General features: G+C 35.9%; 1 protein-coding gene across 3 annotated transcripts in view; it reads left to right on the top strand.

The window, feature by feature from the left end:
• INPP4B (inositol polyphosphate-4-phosphatase type II B) overlaps positions 1-22,421 on the top strand; it is an 824,845-nt gene that overhangs the window by 194,260 nt on the left and 608,164 nt on the right. The gene's annotated exons all lie outside the window — the stretch shown is intronic.

Genomic DNA, 22,421 nt, shown 5'->3' with positions numbered 1-22,421 from the left:
GATTCACTTGCTTTATATAGTAACTCTCCTCATCTAGGAACAGCTCTTTCTGGATTGTGGTTGGTTTCTTTTCCTGGGGAAACACAAAAGAAGAAAGTTAATATGACCAACTTCAGCCCTGCTCCTGCTGCAGCTAATACTCCATCAGCTTGTACTCATTCTAGGTTACATTCACCCTTGGCTGGAACCTCTACTGGTATTGATGGCTTACCTAGTGAACTGATCCAAATCCCCGAGGGGTCCAAGCTCCTGATTCCCTTGCCCATCTCAGGCTAAGGTCCAACATCACACTTGCCAATTTACCATTGACGTTGGGTAAGAGAATACAAAGAAATGCCCAAGTCATCATCAGATTGCAATTGTATTATTTTATGTCCCCACTGAGTAGCAGCATCCTTACCTCCTCATGACAATCAGAGTCAACTACGCTCTCGGAAGTATAACTCTTCCCTTGTCTACTAGTATTTTGACATGAAGAGCCCAGAGTGATGGGCACAATTTATAGGTCAATATTCAACAGGACTCTCTCCAAACTACTTTAAGAATCAGAGTAAATTCAATGCAATCTCAATATGAGTGATTTTTTTAAATAGAAATTGGCAAGTTGATTTTAAGATTTGGAAAGGTGAAGGAACTAGAGTAGCTGAAATATTTTTAAAAGATAGGCAAAGGTGGAGGACTCACACCATCTAATTTCGAGACTTCGTAAAAAATATAAAACTACAGTAATCCAGAGAGTGTGGTACTAGAAAAAGGTAAATATATACATGAATGGGAATGATTGGGAACTTTAGAAATAGGTTTATACATACGTAATCAAGTGATTTTGACAAAGTTATAAAACTAATTCACTAGAGAAAGGTAGTCTTTTCAACAAGTGATACTGGAAAAATTAGGTGTCCATATGCAAAAAAAAAAATGAACTTCAACTCATACCGTGCACAATATACAAAAATTAATTCTATATGAATCATAGCTCTACATGTAAAACCTAAACTTCTAGAAGAATACATGGGAAAAAGTCTTTGTGACCTTTGGTACAAAGATTACTTAGATATGATACCAAAAGCATGATCCATAGAAAAATTATAAATTAGACTATCAAAATTAGAATTTTCTGCTCTTCAAAAGACATTGTTTGTTTTTTTTTTTATAAAGATTTTATTTATTTATTCATGACAGACAGAGAGAGAGAGGCAGAGGGAGAAGCAGGCTCCCGAGGAGCAGGGAGCCCGATGCGGGACTCGATCCCAGGACCCTGAGATCATGACCTGAGCCGAAGGCAGACGCTTAACCATCTGAGCCACCCAGGTGCCCCCAAAAGACATTGTTAAGAAAACGAAAAGACAGGCCAGGCCACAAATGGGAAGAAAATATTTGCAAAACACGTATCTGGTATAGGGTTTGTATTCTAGAATATATAAAGAACTCTCAAAACTCAATAAGAAAACAAACAACCAAATACAAAGCAAAATAATTGAAGAGATACTTTGCCAAAGGAGATAAACAGATGAAAATTAAGTACATGAAAAGATGGTCAGTATTATTAGTCATTATGGAAAAGCAAATTAAAGCCACAGTGACATATTAGAATGTCTAAAATTAGAAAAAAAAAAGAGAAAAAAAAAGGACAATAAAAGATCATACCTGTACCAAGAACTGGTAAGGATCCAGAATATCCAGAAGTCTCAAATGTTGCTGATAGGCATATGGAACAGCCACTTTCAAAAACAGTTTGGAAGTTTCTTATTGAGGTCAACATACGCTTACCATATGATTCAATAATACATCTCCTATGTATATGCTCAAGAGAAATGAAAACTTATGTGCCTACATAAGTACACAGAAACTTGTATGTGAATGTTTGTAGGAGCTTTATTCATAATAGTCAAAAAACTATGCAAATGTCCTTCAAATGGCTAATTAATAAACTGTGGTACATTCATACAATGGAATACTACTAAGCAATATAAAGGAATGAACTACTGATATATGCAACAACATAAATTATACTAAGTGAAAGAAGCCAGACTCAAAAGGTTACATACTGCATGATTCCATTCTGGAAAAGGCAAAACTATAAGGACAGAAAACATATCAGTCATTGCTAGACATTGAGAAATAGGTAAGAGTTGACTGCAAAGCAGCATGAGGAAACTTTTTTTTCTTTTTAAATTTTAATTTTAATTCCAGTTAGCTAACATATTTTAAGGAAATATTTTAGAGTAATAGAATTATTCTATATATTGATTTGGTGGTGGCACCTTGATTATATGCATCTGACAAAACTCATAGAATTATACACTGACAAGGGTAAATTTTATAGTATGTAAATTATATCTCCATAAAATAGAACTTTTAAATGGTTCAATGGGGTTTTATTGTGTCCCCTGTTAGAAGTGTTACTCTTTGGGAATTAAGACTTCTTAACCCTCAGAACCTAAAATTTGTTTTGTTTTTTTCTTTAAGATTTTATTTATTTATTTGAGAGAGAGAGTGAGAGAGAGCATAAGAGAGGGGAGACTCGGAGGAAAAAGCAGACTCCCCGCTGAGCAGGGAGCCCAATGTGGGACTAGATCCTGGGACTCCAGGATCATGACCTGAGCCGAAGGCAGACGCTTACCTGACTGAGGTACCCAGGTGCCCAGAACCTAAAGTAATGAGGATGAGAAGCACAAATTTCCCAGTATCCCTGGCAATGATAGTAAGTAGGTCAACACGTATATTTACCCTTGTTTTCCAGACCCATATGTTCTACCCAATTCAAGTTGCAGCATCATACAATGAGATTGCATTTGAGGCAGGCCTTGACGGATGGGTAGAGTTGCGACAAATTTACAAAGTACAGGGGGTTTTCAGGAAGAAGAAATTGTAACAGCAAAAATATGGAGGCAGGAAATGCACAGCATGTTTCAGGGTTTGTTTTGTTGGGGCACTAAGTACGGGCAGGAATATATTGGGATAAAATCTGCAAAGGAAAGTTGGATTATACCGTGAGGTTATGCCGAAAAGATTATATGTGATTTTGTAATACATTCAAGGGCTTTGAGAGACACCTTGGCTGATGATCATAGCTGCACTGTAGGGAGATTGGTGGGTCAGGAGTCCTTAGGATGGATTTATATGGCTCAAGAGTAAAGGTGGTTGCAATGACCCTCTGACTTTCAATATAGCCTGCTTCCAAACCCCAGAGCATTAGTGTTTTTACCTACATCTTCATTCTCATCCTCATCTAGAGCTCTAGAATTGTCTTTTTTTGTTGGGTGAAATTTTAAGCTTACATTAGCTTTTCAAGTAAGTTTACATTAAGGTAGTCTAGTTTTTTCCTTGCCACTGACTTTATGCCTAAATATCTAGGCTTCTAGTTTTTATATTTTATATGACAAAGATTTAACCCTGAATCATAATCCCAACAGTTAGTTCTTGAACTGTGCTCCTATACCCAATTATTTCTATGCAATCATCTGTTCTGAGATTTCCTTCTTGGCCGGAATGGCCTGTGATCTCTTGTCATTTTTCTTGTTCTTGAAGGCCTTATATTTTTCACTATACATGGGTAGACTGTTGCTAGACATATAAAGTGCCAGCCATATGCCTGGTTCTTTACATGAGTTCTCATTTAATTTCCAAAATAACCCCCCTGGAGATATTTTCTCAGAAGGAGACAAAACTTAGAGAAGTTAAATGGCTCATTCCTATTTACACAGTTAGTAAGCACCTGAGACAGAACTGGGACCTAATAATCTGATTCCAGAACCTATACTCCTGACCTCTGTAATGTCTAGGTAGAGGCCATATTCAAACAATTCAGTGTATTACAGTCATTGGGCTTGGCTGTCTCCACTTTGTGGAGCCGGATTCCATCAGCATCATGATTAGTGCCTGATGATGGAAGTAGCTTCCAATACATAGATATCAAAGTCCTGGCCAAGTGGGTCAGGACTCTGAAGAAAGAGACTGGAGGACCTTTCAGGAAACAAGGAAAAACCAAAGCATGAAGATTGGACAAATGTAGCAGGGATAGAGAAAGATTGAGAGGCACACCAATACTGAGAACTGACCCCAGTTATACCATTTAAGCTAGAAGTCTTACTGATGACCCCATCTGGTGCTGGTTCTATAGCCCATTTATGCTGTCAATACGGTCAACATAGCTCCAGAATTTAGGCTTTCAAGTGCCAGACCACAAAGATTGATCCAGGCTCAGGAAGATAGGTGTTGACAAACATGTCATATTCAATGATTTCCTTTGTTTATGAAGTCCATGCTTAAATATATGGGTGGGCATTTTGTGTGTGTATTTATAGCAACTGAACTCCTGCAGCCATTAAAATCTAACAGAACAGCATGACAATAGCCTTAGGCTGTGTTGACCTTCCATTCATATAAAATGGCTTGTTTATCAAGCAAATGAATATTAAGGGTTATTGTCCTCATTAAGGGATTTTAGCAAATTAAAAGGTTGATAGATAGCCCTCGTCTTTACCCTTTTGTTCCCAAGGCCAATGCTGGTGATGTCATTGTACATTAATAAATTGTAGCTGTTCAGCAGAAAGGAAAGTAAGCACAGACCTGCGTACACACATAAACACAGAATATCAATCCCATGTTAAAAAAAAATATTTACAAGGGTTGAATCTTAGAACAACCTCAAAAATTTTAGAAAAAGAAAATTCACGTGATTGATTCTGTTGTTGTTAAAATCTTATTCTCTATGTTTCTAGATTGTGAGTAGGAATACTACTGAATTCACTTTAAAAAACAAGAAAAGCTTAATTTGGGGGTACTTTTTCATTGATTATCTCTTCCAATCCTAATGTTAACATAAAATGATTGGTTTCTATAACTGATACATATTTTATGTCTTAAATATTTTTTTCTGATTATAAAGACAATAAATTTATAATTAAATATGAAAACATGCTATGAACTTTTCTTTTTAAATTACTTATAATGAATCTCCCAGGGAAATCACTATGAATGTTGTGCTTTATTCCTAGTCATTTGATTTTTTTTGTGCAAGTGTTGCTTTTATCTCTGATTACTTTTTGTTTTAATTTACCTTAATACTCTTCCTCATCTTTGTACTTTTTTTTTTTTTAAGATTTTATTTATTTATTTGACAGGGAGAGACACAACGAGAGCAGGAACACAAGCAGGGGGATTGGGAGAGGGAGAAGCAGGTTTCCCGCCAAGGAGGGAGCCCTATGTGGGGCTCGATCCCAGGACCCTGAGATCATGACCTGAGCTGAAGGCAGACGCTTAACGACTGAGCCACCCAGGCGCTCCTCATCTTTGTACTTTTAAACTCTTTCATTTTCTTTTTTTTCCCCAAGTTTTTATTTAAATTCCAGTTAGTTAACATACAGTGTAAATCATTATTCATTATTCATTTTCTTTAGGTATATCTCTTGTATATAGGTTTTTTAAAATTTTCTTTAATCTAATCTGGGATTGCATATATATTTTTATTCTTTTATTGCAGAAGTAAAAATGGGTATCTTGCAGAATAATTAGGAATTATGGATCAGTTATGTAAACCTCCCCACACCTGTTAGTATTTTGACATACACTTTTCAATTTATATATATGTATACACATACATATATTTATTAAGTAAAATAAGTATCTTAAATATGAGATCGATTGATATTTTTAGTGTTCTTCATTACTTAAGAAAATATTTTGAATGTCTCATATCATTTCATATAGTTTATAGAAATATCTTTAATGGCAGATAGCATCTCACTGTATCACTGTATCATAATTTTTTTATTTTATTAGTTATGTTAATCACCATACATTACATCATTAGTTTTTGATGTAGAGTTCCATGATTCATTGTTTGTGTATAACACCCAGTGCTCCATTCAGTACGTGCCCTCTTTAATACCCATCACCAGGCTAACCCATCTGTATCATAATTTTTTAATTGGTTCCTTTGGCTGTTCATATTATTTCCATTTTTTGCATTAGTAAACAAAGCTACAGTGAATAAACTTGTAGCTATCATTGACATATCAATCACTACTTCTTTAAAATGAAATCTTAGAACTGAAACTTCTGAGGAAAAAAGGGTATATGATATATAGGATTTTGGTTCAAGAAAGTAAGATTTAATTTCTTCCTTCAGTTTTCTGGTTCATGTTTTCTGTTTTGCATGCTTTCTTGCATTTTTCTTTTTTGCTCTTAAGTCTCTACTGTTTGTTTTCTTTTAGTAAATTGAAACATTTACATCCCATTTCTATCAGTGCTTTACTTCAAAGAAATTCTTAAAACTTAATCTTTCTAATTATAATTAGTAAGTATAAAACAGATTATTATTATTTTACTGTTATTTGTTGTCTGTTTCACGTTTCTAAGCGAAAGGGATTAACTTGATTTTGGCATTCTACAGTGTTTGACACTGTCTGATATTCCCCCCGCCGGACCCTTGCATTTCCATTTGTATATGTCGCAGTTCTAGGTATTGGATGGCAACAACCTAATCTAGACCAAGAAGGAATGACCCAGGATTGGGTAAAACCTTGGTGGAATAGTAAACACAAAGCCCAAAAGAGACATAGCTGATACGGCTGCAGTGGGCAGCAGAATTGGCAGAGATTCAGAGGCCTTTCATGCCTTCCTGTTCAGATCAAAACATTAGCCTCGTGGATCCCTCAGGTAGACAATTAAAGTCATCAGCCCAGAGACTAAGGTGCTTGACTTCCCTAAGAAAAGTCAAGTTGCACTCATTACCTCAAAGAACACATATGACTAAACCATTTTTCTGATACATTTTAGTCCTTTGTTACTCTTTTGGACTACCTGGAAATACTTTTCCAAGATAATTAGTTCATTTAAGAAAACATTTTTTAAAAACCCCTTTTCTCTTTCACTTTCTTCCCATATTTGCTTTAATTTTATCAGAGTGAAAATTTTCACCCACTGAAAGGTTTCTAAAAGTTTTTAATCGCTTTATCTGAAAATCTCAAAACTCTGGTGACAGTTGCTATAGAAATTCTCAGAAACAGATCAAAACAATTATAATAGTCTTTCAACTTGTAAACAATACAAATTCCAAATTTATTAGTTTTCCTTTGTGGAATAATAAATTATTTAAGACATATTAAATATAATTAGTTCACCAAATTGGATAGATTTTTTTAAAGATTTTATTTATTTCCTTGACAAAGAGAGAGAGAGAGCACAGTCAGGGGGAGTGGGAGAAGAAGAGACAGGCTCCATGCTGCAGGGCTCCATCGCAGGACTCTGGAATCATGACGTGAGCTGCAGGCAAACGCTTAACCAACTGAGCCACCCAGGTGCCCAGGTAGATATTTTGCAAAATACACAATTAAGTGGTTGTGTTTTAAAACCACCTTCTCCCTATATTGAAAAAAAAATCTATTTGTCTCAATATTCTTACTCTCTAAAAAGATCTATTCTTCCATTAAAATGTCAATTTAGCCCATTCTTAAATATAATCACCCATTTAATCCTCACTCTTATTTTACTTCTAGACTTCTATTTCCTGTATTAAAATATGTAATTACAAATTTCCTTGAGCTTCCAAATCTAATCTGAAAAGTAAATGAAATTAATATAATTTAATTATCCTGTCTACAGAACTGTTCTGATTAATTTATTAGCAATGATATTGCTTTACTTTTTAAAGTACTTGACAGTTTTTCAAGTGCTGTCATATCTTTTATCTGACTTGATATTTTAACAAGTAAGATAGATATTAACCATATAAAGTTGAGATGGAATAACTTGTTTGAGTATGTCTTACCTAGAGAAACACCAATCATCCTTTGTATTTTTCTCACACTCTCACCCCCACCTATGTTTTTAATCTCAATTTCTCACCAAATTGAATGTTTCCTTCATCTTGATAATTTATCTTAACAAGGGATCCCAACCTATTCCAATAACTTTAATTTATTATTTATTTATTTTATTTCTGACTGAGAATATTTATTAAATGTTTTGGAGAAAGAAATGCCTTTCAATTATTATAACTTTTCAGTTTTGAGACCATCCCATCTATTTTAGGATTATAACCATTTATCTGATATTTCCATAACCAGGAATTTAAAAAATTATGTATTTTTCTTTTACTTTATTTTAGGGTTTAGAGTTATAGGGTTCCTCTAGCTGTCTCAATTAATACACACCAAGTTTTCTTTACTTCTCACTTCTGCAAGAGTCCAATATGGATATTTCTGATTAGTAGGCAGTTTTCCCCCATGGGGTTATTTGGGGAACTCAGGCTCTTTTCACCTTTTGATTCCACCATCCCCTGGGGCCTCTGAGTTCTCTACCTCAGGTTTATCTGCTTCTTCAGAGCTTCAGGTTGTAGATGACACAATCCATTCTTACATTCTTGCGGTGGGAATGAATCACATGGACAGATCTGAAATGTATCTCTGTTTGGGCAGCTACCTCCCAGAATCTACACCATGCTGTGATTTAGAGCAAATTTTGGTAGATCGTTAGCCATCAAAGCCACAGAAGATTATAACTATGAATACCCCAAATATAACACATGTGATGCTATTTAATAATGAGACACTAACAAGGAAGCATCAGGACTGTGCAAGGGAGTTTTTAAGAGCTTGACCACAGGTTCACAAGGATGGAGCTATGTTCAACCTCTCCCGCTTTTCTGGTTGGCTGTGTCTTAGAATACAGTTTACCTCAATTCCCATCTGATCATCTGGAAGATTTGAGCCCAAGGCAGAACTTACTGGGCCCCATTTATTAATACCTTGTCCCCAACTGTGCATCCACTAATGGTTTCAACTGGACTGTCTCCTGCTTGGAGGGGAACACTTCCAGCATCTATTACTTCAGATGGAAGTAACAGCCTCACTATTTCCTGGTCAGTAGCTGGTACATTATAGGTGAATGGGGCTAAAAGATTCCTGTTTTAAATAATTATCCTTAAAATCTAGCAGAACATAAAAGGAAGATCTAGTTGTGTTTTTATTTTTATTTATTTATTTTTAAAGATTTTATTTATTTATTTGACAGAGAGAGACACAGGGAGAGAGAAGGGACACAAGCAGGGGGGAGTGGGAGAGGGAGAAGCAGGCTTCCTGCCGAGCAGGGAGCCCGATGTGGGACTCGATCCCAGGACCCTGGGACCATGACCTGAGCCAAAGGCAGATGCATAACGACTGAGCCACCCAGGCACCCCTCTAGTTGTGTTTTTAAAGGATTTTTCAATTCTGAAAGAATTGCCATATTAAGAAGTTCCTGTGGTTTCACTATCATAACAGATACGATATTGCAAGTGGAAAGGCTCTCAAACACTACCTAGTATTGAGATTATAACCTATTTTTTGAATTCTACCGCATCTAGTCGATGTCCATTTATGGACTGAATATTAGGAATCTGACAGAAATTCTTCATGCTATAGTTAAGCTTTTTTATTTTTAATTTTTATTTTTTAATTTTTTAAAATTATGTTCAGTTAGCCAACATATAGTGCATCATTAGTCTTTGATGTAGTGTTCAACGATTCATTAGTTGCGGATAACACCCAGTGCTCATCACCACACATGCCCTTCTGAATATCCATCACCTGGCTACCCTATCCCCCCATCCCCCCTTCTGTAACCCTCAGTTTGTTTCCCAGGGTCCATAGTCTCTCATGGTTTGTCTCCTTCTCTGATTTCTTCCCATTCAGTTAAGCTTATTTCCTCTTGTGCATTTCCTCTTGTGGTCTTTTCTCTCGGAACAGGGACAATTGCTGGTTATGACACTTGACCCTTTGCACTTTATCATTGCCCATATAGTTTTTTTTCTCTAATGGATAATTTTAAAATCTTCCCCAGAATTATGATTTAATTCTGCCCTCATTCTTTAGCATTGATTTTACCTGTATCTTGCATTTCAGAATTAATCAAATATCCTATATATCACTTTCAAGATTGAAAAAATAATATTAGCTTTCTAATTGAAAATAAGTCTTGCTTTTGAAAATAAGTCTTGCTAGTTTGAAAATACAGGAAGCTAGTAGTGTACAATGAAAATAGCAGATAGGCTAGGGTAACAGGAAGGTCCCCATGCCCTTCATGTAGACTTTCAAAGGAATAATGCGCGTAAATGAGAAAAACTAAATTAAATTAAGTTTATAACCTACAGTATGTTGCCACAGATTCCAATTTTTATACTCCTATAATTAACTGTGCCACTCATTAACTTTACAGTATCCTTTTAAGTCTTGTTACTTAACCATAGCCTCATGCTAGTTAATTATGGAAAATGTAAGGCAAGGGTTTTTTTTTGTTTTTTGTTTTTTTTTTTTAGAAATATAATTCATGCAGGTACCTTAAAGCACTTAACATACAGGATGTACAAAATTAGCTTCACTTGTCAGATAATTTTAAAGCCAGATATTTAAAATGAGCACATGGAGGATCCACTCATTTAGATTTGGGCCAATTCTAAAAGAGTATGGTTCATTGAAAGCATGGTATGTTCCATAAGAAAATGGGAATTCACTGAAGACAGAAATTGTTAATCTACTATTCCCTGTAAATGAAAGTTTAGAAAATAAAATGACAAGAAGTATACAACTGTGGAGATAATGGAGCTCACCTACTGAGTTGGACCACCAGGTGAGATGATTTTCATAAGTATTATTTTAACGAGGAAATTGATGCCATTGAGCAATAATAAAAGGATTCACAGGAGGTTTTTTTTTTTTTTTAATTGTTGTTTTAAAGAGCATTGACTTCTGAAACTATGCTGAAATACAGTGGGTTAGAAGACAGAAAATCTGAATTCTAGATCAAATTTGTAACTTTTCATTTCACATGTAGTTGCTGTGAGAACTGAATGAGATGTATCTGAAAGAGACTGATGCAGGTACTAGATTCAGGAACCCCCTCCATTACATGCTATCTCTTTTTGGGAGCTATTTGGATCATGCCCTCTGATGGTGGCACTGGGTTTGATCGGCTGTGAGTGGTACTTGCTTGGATATTTGTGTCTCTTTGCTCTTTGAAACATTATTTTAAGGAACAACATCTCTTCTTTTCTCATTGTTTTATCCACCTCCTTGCTGACCATAATTCTTCCAAAATGCCTTCAAAAATATTTGTTGACTTTAATTGAGTAATTGAGTTTCAAATGATAGTGAAATTGCAGCCCTGCTTTTGTTTTCTTCTTTGTAGTATTAGGTAGGTAAAGGTATTTAGGGAAGGAGGGAAGTCCAGCTCTGAAAACAAGAGCTTTAGAATCCAAAAAGATGTGGAATAAGAAACAATAAAAATTTAATAAGCAACCCCTTTGACATTCCCTTGAAATGATACAATTCTATAGTATTTTTGAGTTTGTGAGTTTCTTTAAGATTTTATTCATTATCATTGTGTTTGAAAGGAACTGTGTAGAGTGGAGAGGTAGGGGAACATTGCTCTTTATGGTCTCAGTTCACTAACTCATTTTATGTGTTTTGGTGCTAATCTGAGCCAATTTAGTTTCATAGCCTTGCAGCAAAGGTATATGTTACACTTTAGCAGCGTACCGTATTAGGCAAACTACCTGAGAAAATACCTTCTCATAGAGGGGATGGTGCAGAGAGGTAGTGAGTTCCTTTATAAGAAATTGATTCCACCTTGTTTCAAATTTTGAGGCATTTGGAAGTTCAGAGTAGAATCTAACGGGATGAGAGGAAGAAAATTAGCACCTACGCAGTCAATAAAAAGATACTTATTTAGGACTAACTAATCACCAATTGCTTGCTACAAGTAGTGGAAAACAATAAAACAATGAAGGACAGGAAGAAAGTAACATTTATCAACAGCTGCTTTGGGCCCTTAATCCAATGCTGTGTCTGTTATCGTATTTGATTCTCATATGAGTCCAGTGAGGACAGTATCACCTCCACATCATTTACAAGGAAATTGGGGCTTGGTGAAGTAACCTGTTTAAGGTGATTACAATGATAAGGTAATGAGAGAGGACTGGAGTTCAGATCTGTTCTATTTAACACCCACACCTTTTCAACGACAGTTCTCCCTCCCTAGCTGCAGACAAGTATTTGGGGGGCTTACTGATATAATGCAGGCTTATAATGCAGACTTCATTTGGGCTACATGCACCAGAGGTCATAAAAGAGATAAATAATCTCTGAGGACATCTATTTCTCCACACACAGCGTGGCAGGCTTCAGGCAAAATTGTGATGTAGATGAATAGTGTCTCTTATCCCAAGTTATCCTTGCTGACCTTCCCACTTCTTTACTTGGCAACTCTTCCTTCAGGTCCTCTATCTACTTTGTACCTGTAAAAACAGGAAAGAGCTGGTGTCAGGCATTATATGTATTGGGTTTCAGTTGCTATATTAACTGCATTTCATTTTTATACTGTTTTTCTTTAAAACAATAATACATGCACATAGCTAAAATGTACTTCAAGATACAACAATAAAAAACTGGTAGGCACCTGCACCACCTCTCCTGGCTCCTGAACCCCACTCCCCTGAGACAAATATTTTCAACTGTTTCAGCCATTTCTTCTGGCGTTTCCTCTTTTCTTTCCCTTAATAACGGGCCTACACTATTATCTCTTTATGTACTCAATTTTAAGCATGATCTATTTTCTTTCCATGGAAGCTGAGGATTGAATTCTCAGAACTTCCCCTACACAAACCCTTCTTCCTATCCACGAGCAAAGTTAAAATCCCAATCTTTGGTGAAATGGATATACTGGATTTGCAGTTTTACATGTTGCTGACAGCTGAGTCACATTGTGTGTTATAATTTCATTACTTTTCTTCTAAATCTCTCCATTTTCCTTGGAGTTACTGTCTTGCAGTGTTAACTAGGGCAGGTTCCATTGCTGAAAAAGAGGCCAAATGGCAGTGACTTGAAAGATGGAGTTTATCTCTGTCTTATCTGACAGTCTGAGCAAGCCGACTAGAGCAGATATGACCGTTCCAGTGGCAGGGACTCAGACTCCTTTTATCTTACTGTTTTGGCAGCCTTACCACCTGGCTTCCACTTCATGGTCTAAAAATGTTTCTTTAGCTTGACTGTCATGTCTGTTTTCCTAAAAGTGGGAGGGGGAGAAGATGTGGAGAGCATACAAGTGGAAATATCCTATCGCATTGGCGAAAATTTTGACCCAAGGCTACATGTAACTGCAAGGAGGATACAGGGTATAGTCTTACTAGGACACCTGCATGTCTAGCTAAATTTAGGGGGTTTATACTCAAAGAATTTGGAAGGGATATTTGGAGACTAATAACGGTGTTCCCTGCCTTGATTTCCACTCAAAGTTTTTTCTTTTTTTTTTTTTTTCGTTGTTTGGTTGTTTTGTTTTTAATTTAAATTAACATATAATGTATTATTTGTTTCAGGGGTACAGGTCTGTGATTCGTCAGTCTTATATAATACCCAGTGCTCATTATAACACATACTCTCCCCAATGTCCCTCACCCAGTTGGCCCACCACCCCACCCTCTCTCCCCTCCAGCAACCTTCAGTTTGTTTCCTAAGATTACGAGTGTCTTATGGTTTGTCTCCCTCTCTGGTTTGTCTTGTTTCATTTTTTCCTCTCTTCCCCTATGATCCACTCAAAGTTTTTTCTGACTTTTGCCTCTACTACTGCAAGCCATTGTCCATTCTAAGATCACCTCTACATCCTAGATTGCCAAATGCTATGAGCTCTTCAATCAGTAGGGCATTTCTTTCACTGAAATATTATCCAATTCTATTAACTATATATTTCCTGAAACTCCTACTGAAGATTACAAATGTTCTTCTCTTTTGTGTGGCTATAATTGTGAGTGGGGCAAAATTTAAAATTAATGATTGGGCCTATTGTCGAGTATCTCTTCTATATTTTTACTTGTTGATAGCTAGTAGCATATAATGTCAACAGAGTTTTAGATACCACATCTTGATTTTCAGTAATTATATCATACAATCATACAATTTGTAAGAAAGATCTTGCATTTTCTTTCTCCAGAGAATAAATTAATATTACAAAGCTAATGTTCTGTTTGGTCTTCAAATGCAGTCACAGAATAAATAAAATCTCTCCTGGAGTTGAATTTTGTGTCGCATTCAGTTGCTGAAGTTAACTAGTTAAACTAGTTAGAGCTAGTTAAACTAACTTAACAAGTAATTATAGTTACTTGACAATAATATTCTTTTAAGCATCAAACTGTGGCAAAAAATCCTATCTTAATTAAGTTTAATAATCTAAGCACGAACCATTTTCCTGTGATATGATTTCAGAACTAATGGGCCCACAATTTTAAACTCTTTAAAGAGAGAGAGTATCATCTGCTGAATCTTTGATATTCTAGTTAGAAAATATTGCTGCAATATTCATGGCAGTAGAAGTAGAAGTAAATATTCTTATGTGGGGAGTTTATCTAGTTTCCCATGTGATTCAGAATGGAAAAATGTTGCTCAGCATCACATTTACTGTTTAATAATTTGTTGCTTTCAGTCTTAACTTTGAAATTTTATGAAATCCTCACCCGAACTTCCAACCAATTGACTAAATATTTTTATGGTAAGCTTTGAAAATAGTTCAGGCAAAGAAAGCTGAACTTGATATACTCCAAATAATGAAATAGAATGAGGATTGAATGAGGAACTGTTATAGTAGAGTTTATCTTTTTGTAAAAAAATGAAATATAGCAAAAATACAGAAAATTGCATAAAACAGAAACATACTCTTCAATGTTTATCAAAGTGAAAATCCCTGTAACCATCATCAGGTCAAGGATAAAACATTGCCAGCCCACTAGAGCTCCCTTTGTGTCCCATTTGAATTGCTTCCCTCACTCCCCAAATATAATTAAATCACTTGATTTAGTGAAGGGGGAGAAATCAGAGGGGGAGATGAACCATGAGAGACAATGCACTCTGAAAAACAAACTGAGGGTTCTAGAGGGGAGGGGTGTGGGAGGATGGGTTGGCCTGGTGATGGGTATTAAAGAGGGCACGTTCTGCATGGAGCACTGGGTGTTATGCACAAACAGTGAATCATGGAACACTACATCAAAAACTAATGATGTGATGTATGGTGATTAACATAACAATAAAAATTTTTAAAAATCACCTGATTTAGTTACCTTTTAAAAATGTAGTTTTACCACCGAAGCAGTATGCTTAGTTACTCTCTATAACCTGTCCTGTTCTTGAACTTACTTTATGTAAATAATACGAAGCACACACAATTCATTTCTATCTACTTTTGTTCTATGTTTTTTATGATATTGATTATGTTGTTGTAAGAAGCTGTAGCTTTTACAATTTTTGGTGCTGTATAACATTTCATTTTATGAAATGAAAATTTGCTACATTTTAGCTACCCAGTCTATTGTTAATGGACATTTGAGTTGTTTCCAGTTTGGAAAATTAAAGATGATGCTGCTATAAATAATCCTGTGCATGTCTTTTGGGACACATGTGCATATTTCTGATGGGAACATATCTAGGAATGCAGTTATTACATCTTACGTTATGTCTACCTGCAACATTAGTAGATATTGCCAAAATAGTTTTCCAAAGTGATACCTATTTATATTCTCCCTAGCAGCAAAAAAGGGTTCCCAGTGCTTCACATCCTCATCAAAAGTGGTGATTGAGAGTCTTTTCAAATTTACCCAATTAAATGCGTTTCTAATGGTATCTCATTGTTGTTTTAATTAGCACTTCTCTGAAGTCTAATGAGCTTGAGCAAGTTTTCATATGATTATTGACAATTTGGCTAGCATCTTTTTGTAAATGCTATTTGAAGGCCTGTAGCCCTTTTTCTATTGTGTTGATTGCTTTTTGCTTGTTTTTTAATTGTTAGGAATTCTTGATTGTCTGTATTGTAAAAATCTTCAGCTTTCTGGCTTACCTCTTTACTCAATGTGAATTTTGATGAACAAAAGTTCTTAATTTTGATGTAGTCTAATTTATCCCTCATTTCTTTAATGTTTAGTGCTATTTGAATTCTTTTAAGAAATTTTTTCTCTCTGCTGAGCTGTTAATGTTATGTTACCATATACTATTTTTAGAAGCTTTATTGTTTTACCTTCCATATTCAGACCATTTTAAAAATATATTCAAATGTCTTAGCATGAATTATTGAAAAAAATATCTTTACCCTTCAATTCTGTTTTTGCACTTTGTTTCATTTCATTTATCCATTAGTACCAGTATCTTTTAATTACTGTAGCTTTACAATAAGTTTTGATTTCCAATAGAGAAGGCCTCCTACTCTGTTGTTCTTCAGGAATATCTTGGTTCCTCCTTTGGCATTTTCATATACATTTTTAAATTAGTTTGTTACGTACCACTAATAAACCTACTGATATTTTTATTAAGATTTCATTAATTATAGAAATTAATTTCATTCATTACATTTTTAGATTAGTTTGTTATGTATCACTAATAAAACTACTGGTATTTTTATTAAGATTTCATTAATTATAGAGTTAATTAAGATTTCATTAATTATAGATTTTATTAATGTATTGTATCACATTGATTGATTTGTGAATGTTGAACCAACCTTGCAGCCCAGGGATAAATCCCACTTGGTCATGGTGAATAATCCTTTAAATGTACTGTTGGATCCTTTGGCTAGTATTTTGGTGAGAATTTTTGCATCCATGTTCATCAGGGATATTGGTCTGTAATTTTCCTTTTTGATGGGGTGCTTGTCTGGTTTTGGGATCAAGGTAATGGTAGCCTCATAAAATGAGTTTGGAAGTTTTCCTTCCATTTCTATTTTTTGGGACAGTTTCAGAAGAATAGGTATTAATTCTTCTTTAAATGTTTGGTAGAACTCCCCTGGGGAAGCCATCTGGCCCTGGGCTCTTGTTTGTTGGGAGATTTTTGATTACTGCTTCAATTTCCTTACTGGATATAGGTCTATTTAGGTTTTCTATTTCTTCCTGGTTCAGTTTTGGTAGTTGATACATCTCTAGGAATGCATCCATTTCTTCCAGATTATCTAATTTGCTGGCATATAGTTGCTCATAATATGTTCTTATAATTGTTTATATTTCTTTGGTGTTGGTTGTGATCTCTCCTCTTTCATTCATGATTTTATTTATTTGGTTCATATCTCTTTTCTTTTTGATAAGTCTGGCCAGGGGTTTATCAATCTTATTAATTCTTTCAAAGAACCAGCTCCTAGTTTCGTTGATCTGTTCTACTGTTCTTTTAGTTTCTATTTCATTGATTTCTGCTCTGATCTTTACTATTTCTCTTCTTCTGCTGGGTTTAGGCTTTATTTGCTGTTCTTTCTCCAGCTCCTTTAGGTGTAGGTTTAGGTTGTGTATTTGAGATATTTCTTGTTTCTTGAGAAAGTCCTGTATTGCTATATATTTTCTTCTTAGGACCACCTTTGCTGCATCCCAAAGATTTTGATACAATACATTAATAAAAGAAAGAACAAGAACCATATGATCCTCTCAATAGATGCAGAAAAAGCATTTGACAAAGTATAGCATCCTCTCTTGATTAAAACTCTTCACAGTGTAGGGATAGAGGGTACATACCTCAATATCATAAAAGCCATCTATGAAAAACCCACAGCAAATATCGTTCTCAATGGGGAAAAACTGAGAGCTTTTCCCCTAAGGTCAGGAACACGGCAGGGATGTCCACTATCACCACTGCCTTTCAACATAGTAGTAGAAGTTCTAGCCTCTGCAATCAGACAACAAAAAGAAATAAAAGGCATCCGAATCAACAAAGAAGTCAAATTCTCACTTTTTGCAGGTGATATGATACTTTATGTGGAAAACCCAAAAGACTCCACCCCAAAACTGCTAGAACTCATCCAGGAATTCAGTAAGGTGGCAGGATATAAAATCAATGCACAGAAATCAGTGGCATTTCTATACACCAACAACAAGACAGAAGGAAGAGAAATTAAGGAGTCGATCCCATTTACAATTGCACCCAAAACCATAAGATACCTAGGAATAAATCTAACCAAAGAGGCAAAGAATCTGTACTCAGAAAACTATAGAATACTCATGAAAGAAATTGAGGAAGACACAAAGAAACGGAAAAGCGTTGTGAAAATGTCTATGCTATCTAGAGCAATCTACACATTTAATGAAATTCCTATCAAAATACCATCAACTTTTTTCAGAGATATGGAACAAATAATACTAAAATTTGTATGGAACCAGAAAAGACCCCAAATAGCCAGAGGAATGTTGAAAAAGAAAAGCAAAGCTGGCGGCATCACAATTCTGGGCTTCCAGCTCTATTACAAACTGTGGTCATCAAGACAGTATGGTACTGGCACAAAAACAGACACATAGATCAATGGAACAGAATAGAGAGCCCAGAAATGGATCCTCAACTCTGTGGTCAACTAATCCTCGACAAAGCAGGAAAGAATGTCCAATAGAAAAAAGACAGTCTCTGCAACAAATGGTGTTGGGAAAATTGGACAGCCACATGCAGAAGAATGAAACTGGACCATTTCCTTACACCACACACAAAAATAGACTCCAAATGGTTGAAAGACCTCAATGTGAGACAGGAGTCCATCAAAATCCTAAAGGAGAACACAGGCAGCAACCTCTTTGACCTCAGCTGAAGCAACTTCTTCCTAGAAACATCGCCAAAGGCAAGGGAAGCGAGGGCAAAAATGAACTATTGGGACTTTTGCATAGCAAAAGAAACAGTCAACAAAACCAAAAGACAACCGACAGAATGGAAGAAGATATTTGCAAGTGACATATCAGATAAAGGCCTGGTATCCAGAATCTATAAAGAACTTATCAAACTCAACACCCAAAGAACAAAGAATCCAATCAAGAAATGGGCAGAAGACATGAACAGACATTTCTGCAAAGAAGACATTCAAATGGCCAACAGACATATGAAAAAGTGCTCAACATCGCTCGGCATCAGGGAAATCCAAATCAACACCACAATGAAATACCATCTCATGCCTGTCAGAATGGCTAAAATTAATAACTCAGGAAATGACAGATGTTGGCAAGGATGCGGAGAAAGAGGAATCCTCTTATACCCTTGTTGGGAAGGCAAACTGGTGCAGCCACTCTGGAAAACAGTATGGAAGTTTCTCAAAAAGTTAAAAATAGAGCTACCCTATTACCCAGCAATTGCACTACTATGTATTTGTCCAAAGGATACAAACATAGTGATTTGAAGGGCACATGCACCCCAATGTTTATAGCAGCAACATCCACAATAGCCAAAATATGGAAAGAGCCCAGCCCAGCTGTCCAACTACAGATGAATGGATACGAATATCTCCATGCCTACATACTTGATAAACTAGATGAAATGGACTGATTCCTTGAAAGACATAATCTGCCAAAACTCACTCAAGAAGAAATAGAAAATGAAGGGGGGGAAATCGGAGGGGGAGACGAACCATTAGAGACTATGGACTCTGAGAAACAAACTGAGGGTTCTAGAGGGGAGGGGGGTAGGGGGGAGTGGGTTAGCCGGGTGATGGGTATTAAAGAGGGCATGTATTGAATGGAGCACTGGGTGTTATACACAAATGTATGTATATATACGCATGTATATATACGCAAAAAATGTATATATATATATACACACACACACAATGGAATATTACTTAGCCATCAAAAAAAGGAAATCTTGCCATTTACAACGATGTGGATGGAACTAGAGTGTATTATGCTAAGCAAAATAAGTCAGAGAAAGACAAATACCATATGATTTCACCCATATGTGGAATTTAAGAAACAGAACAGATGAACATAGGGGGAGGGAAGGAAAAATAAAATTAGAGGAAAACAGAGAGGGAGACAAACCATAAGAGGCTCTTAATCTCAGGAAACAAACTGAGGTTTGCTGGAATGGACAGGGGTGGGAGGGATGGGGTGGCTGGGTGATGGACATTTGGGAGGGTATGTATTATGGTGAATGCTGTGAATTGTGTAAGACTGATGAATCACAGACCTGTACCCCTGAGACAAATAATACATTATATGTTGATAAAAAAAATTTTTTAATAACAAAAAAAAAGAAAGTAAGTCCTTCCTTCCTCATTTGCCTATGATAGTCCTGGTTTATACCTATAGTCCTGGTATCCTGTCTAGCTTAGTATTTCTCTGAGGTGTTTTTTTTTATCTCTCACTTATTAATTAATTAATTAACTAATTAATCAAATTACAATAAGCTGGGAAAATTTTGCTAGACCACTGGTTTGTAACTTCAGTTCCTGTATGGTCTCTTTTAGAAGTGGAATGGACACATGTGTAGGGAACAGAAAATAACTATCAATGACCCACCTCTATTTTTTCAACTAATTCCTGTCATAATGATATCAATATCTTCCATTTAAAGATAACAAGCAGAATGCTCACTGATAAAATAAAATGAACTCAAACACAAACAGCTAGCGGTAGCTAACTCATTCTGATCCAGGTGGTGGTTGGAAAGCTATACTATTGATTTTTTTGTCTCTGTCAGTCACCTGCTGTATATGGTATATTTGATAAATTGTGCCTTATAAAAATATTTGTCAAAAAACGAGTGCTCTGGGAAAAGGAAGAATCAATACTTGTGAAAATATTTGGGAGGTGGCATTTTAACATGAATATCTCCATGCCTACATATTTGACAAACTAGATGAAATGGACTGATTCCTTGAAAGACATAATCTGCCAAAACTCACTCAAGAAGAAATAGGAAATGAAGGGGGGGAAATCAGAGGGGGAGATGAACCATTAGAGACTATGGACTCTGAGAAACAAACTGAGGGTTCTAGAGGGGAGGGGGGAAGGGGGGAGAGGGTTAGCTGGGTGATGGGTATTAAAGAGGGCATGTATTGAATGGAGCACTGGGTGTTATACGCAAACAATGAATCATGGAATACTACATCAAAAACTAATGATGTAATATATGGTGATTAACATAACATAATAAAATGAAAAAAAAAGAAATAGGAAGTCTAAAAAAAGGAAGAATAGAAGAAGAAATAGGAAGTCTAAGAAGGCCTGTATATATTAAAGAAATTGACTCAATATTTAATAACCTTCTAATATAAAAAGCCATGAAAATACACGGAAGAACCTTAAATGCTTATTAAGTAAAAGAAGTCAATCTGAAAAGGCTACATACTGTATGATTCCTAATTATATTACATTATGGTAAGGTTAAACTATGGAGATGTAAAAGGATCAGTGGTTGTCAAGAATTAAGTATTTTGGTGTGAATCCAAAATTTTTCTAAAAAAATAAAAAGATGGAGCCTCATATGGAAGTCAAACCAAACATCTACAGCGGACCCCTTGATAGATCTGGACGAGAGAGACCCTGACCATTGCCCCATCCAATGCCCCTGACCAGCAGGAAGTAGCTACAATCGGTCATCGCCCTTTTTCCCTAACAGTAGTTAGGGTTACCTCTTCAGAGGGGGGCGGGGAATGATGAAGGATAATTAGAAGGCAGATAGGCAGGGACAAGGGGCCCCCACCCTAAGAGGAAACCACCCTTGAAAGGATTTTACACCACCCTAGAAGTAGCCCTCCCCTCTTTCCTGTGTGACAAAAACCTGATTGGAGGACAGGCGCAGGAATGGTTAATCAGATTAAAACAGCCCACCAACAAGCCCATAAAACCCTCTACACTTAGAAATTCTGGTGGCAACCCCTTCCGGTCTCCTCCCTCTTTGGAAGCTTTGTACTATCACTTTGCTATCACTCCCAATAAACCTTGCTTTGCTGTTCACCTAAATAAATAAATAAATAAATAATAAAGTTAATTAATACAAAGAATTGATAGTATGTTGCATTTAACAGAATTTAGCTAATATACTTTAACCATGGTTACAGAGTATTTCAACAATTAAGATATTACTTACCTGAAGAGTCAGTTGAAGGTGTCATCAATTTAAACAATTTTTTTTTAAGATTTTAATTATTTGTGAGAGAGAGAGAGAGAGTGTGCACAAGTTGAGGGGGAGGGGAAAAGGGAGAGGGAGAAGCAGACTCCCTGCTGAGGAGGGACACTGGTGCGGGGCTTGATCCCAGGACCCAGGGATCATGACCTGAAGGAAAGGCAGATGCTTAACTGACTGAGCCACCCAGGTACGCATGCTTATAGAATTTTAAAGGTTTAGATAATCCATATAAAGATCCTCTTCCCCAGGTTATTTTAATTTTTTAGAGAGAGTGTCATTTTGAGGAAAGTTAACAAAATTATTTTGTAAGCCCCCCATTATAATAAAACTAATATATTTTGGTCAATAAATCAATATTTCTTTAATGTCTTCTTTGAACCAAGAATAATATGGTTACATTATCTATCATTAGGAAGAATTGCTGCCTCAATGACACTGAGACTTTTAATCCATGAAAATGATATTTCCTTCTATTTGCTTAGGGTTTTTTAATGCCTTAATAACATTTTATGGATTTCCCCATACAGTTTTTGCACATCATTTGCT

Source organism: Mirounga angustirostris, unplaced genomic scaffold, assembly GCF_029215605.1.
Source record: "Mirounga angustirostris isolate CCGP_5_RB_7025 unplaced genomic scaffold, mMirAng1.0.hap1 SCAF_2, whole genome shotgun sequence".
Taxonomy (NCBI): Eukaryota; Metazoa; Chordata; class Mammalia; order Carnivora; family Phocidae; genus Mirounga; species Mirounga angustirostris.
This window is presented reverse-complemented; position numbering and strand designations above follow the sequence as displayed.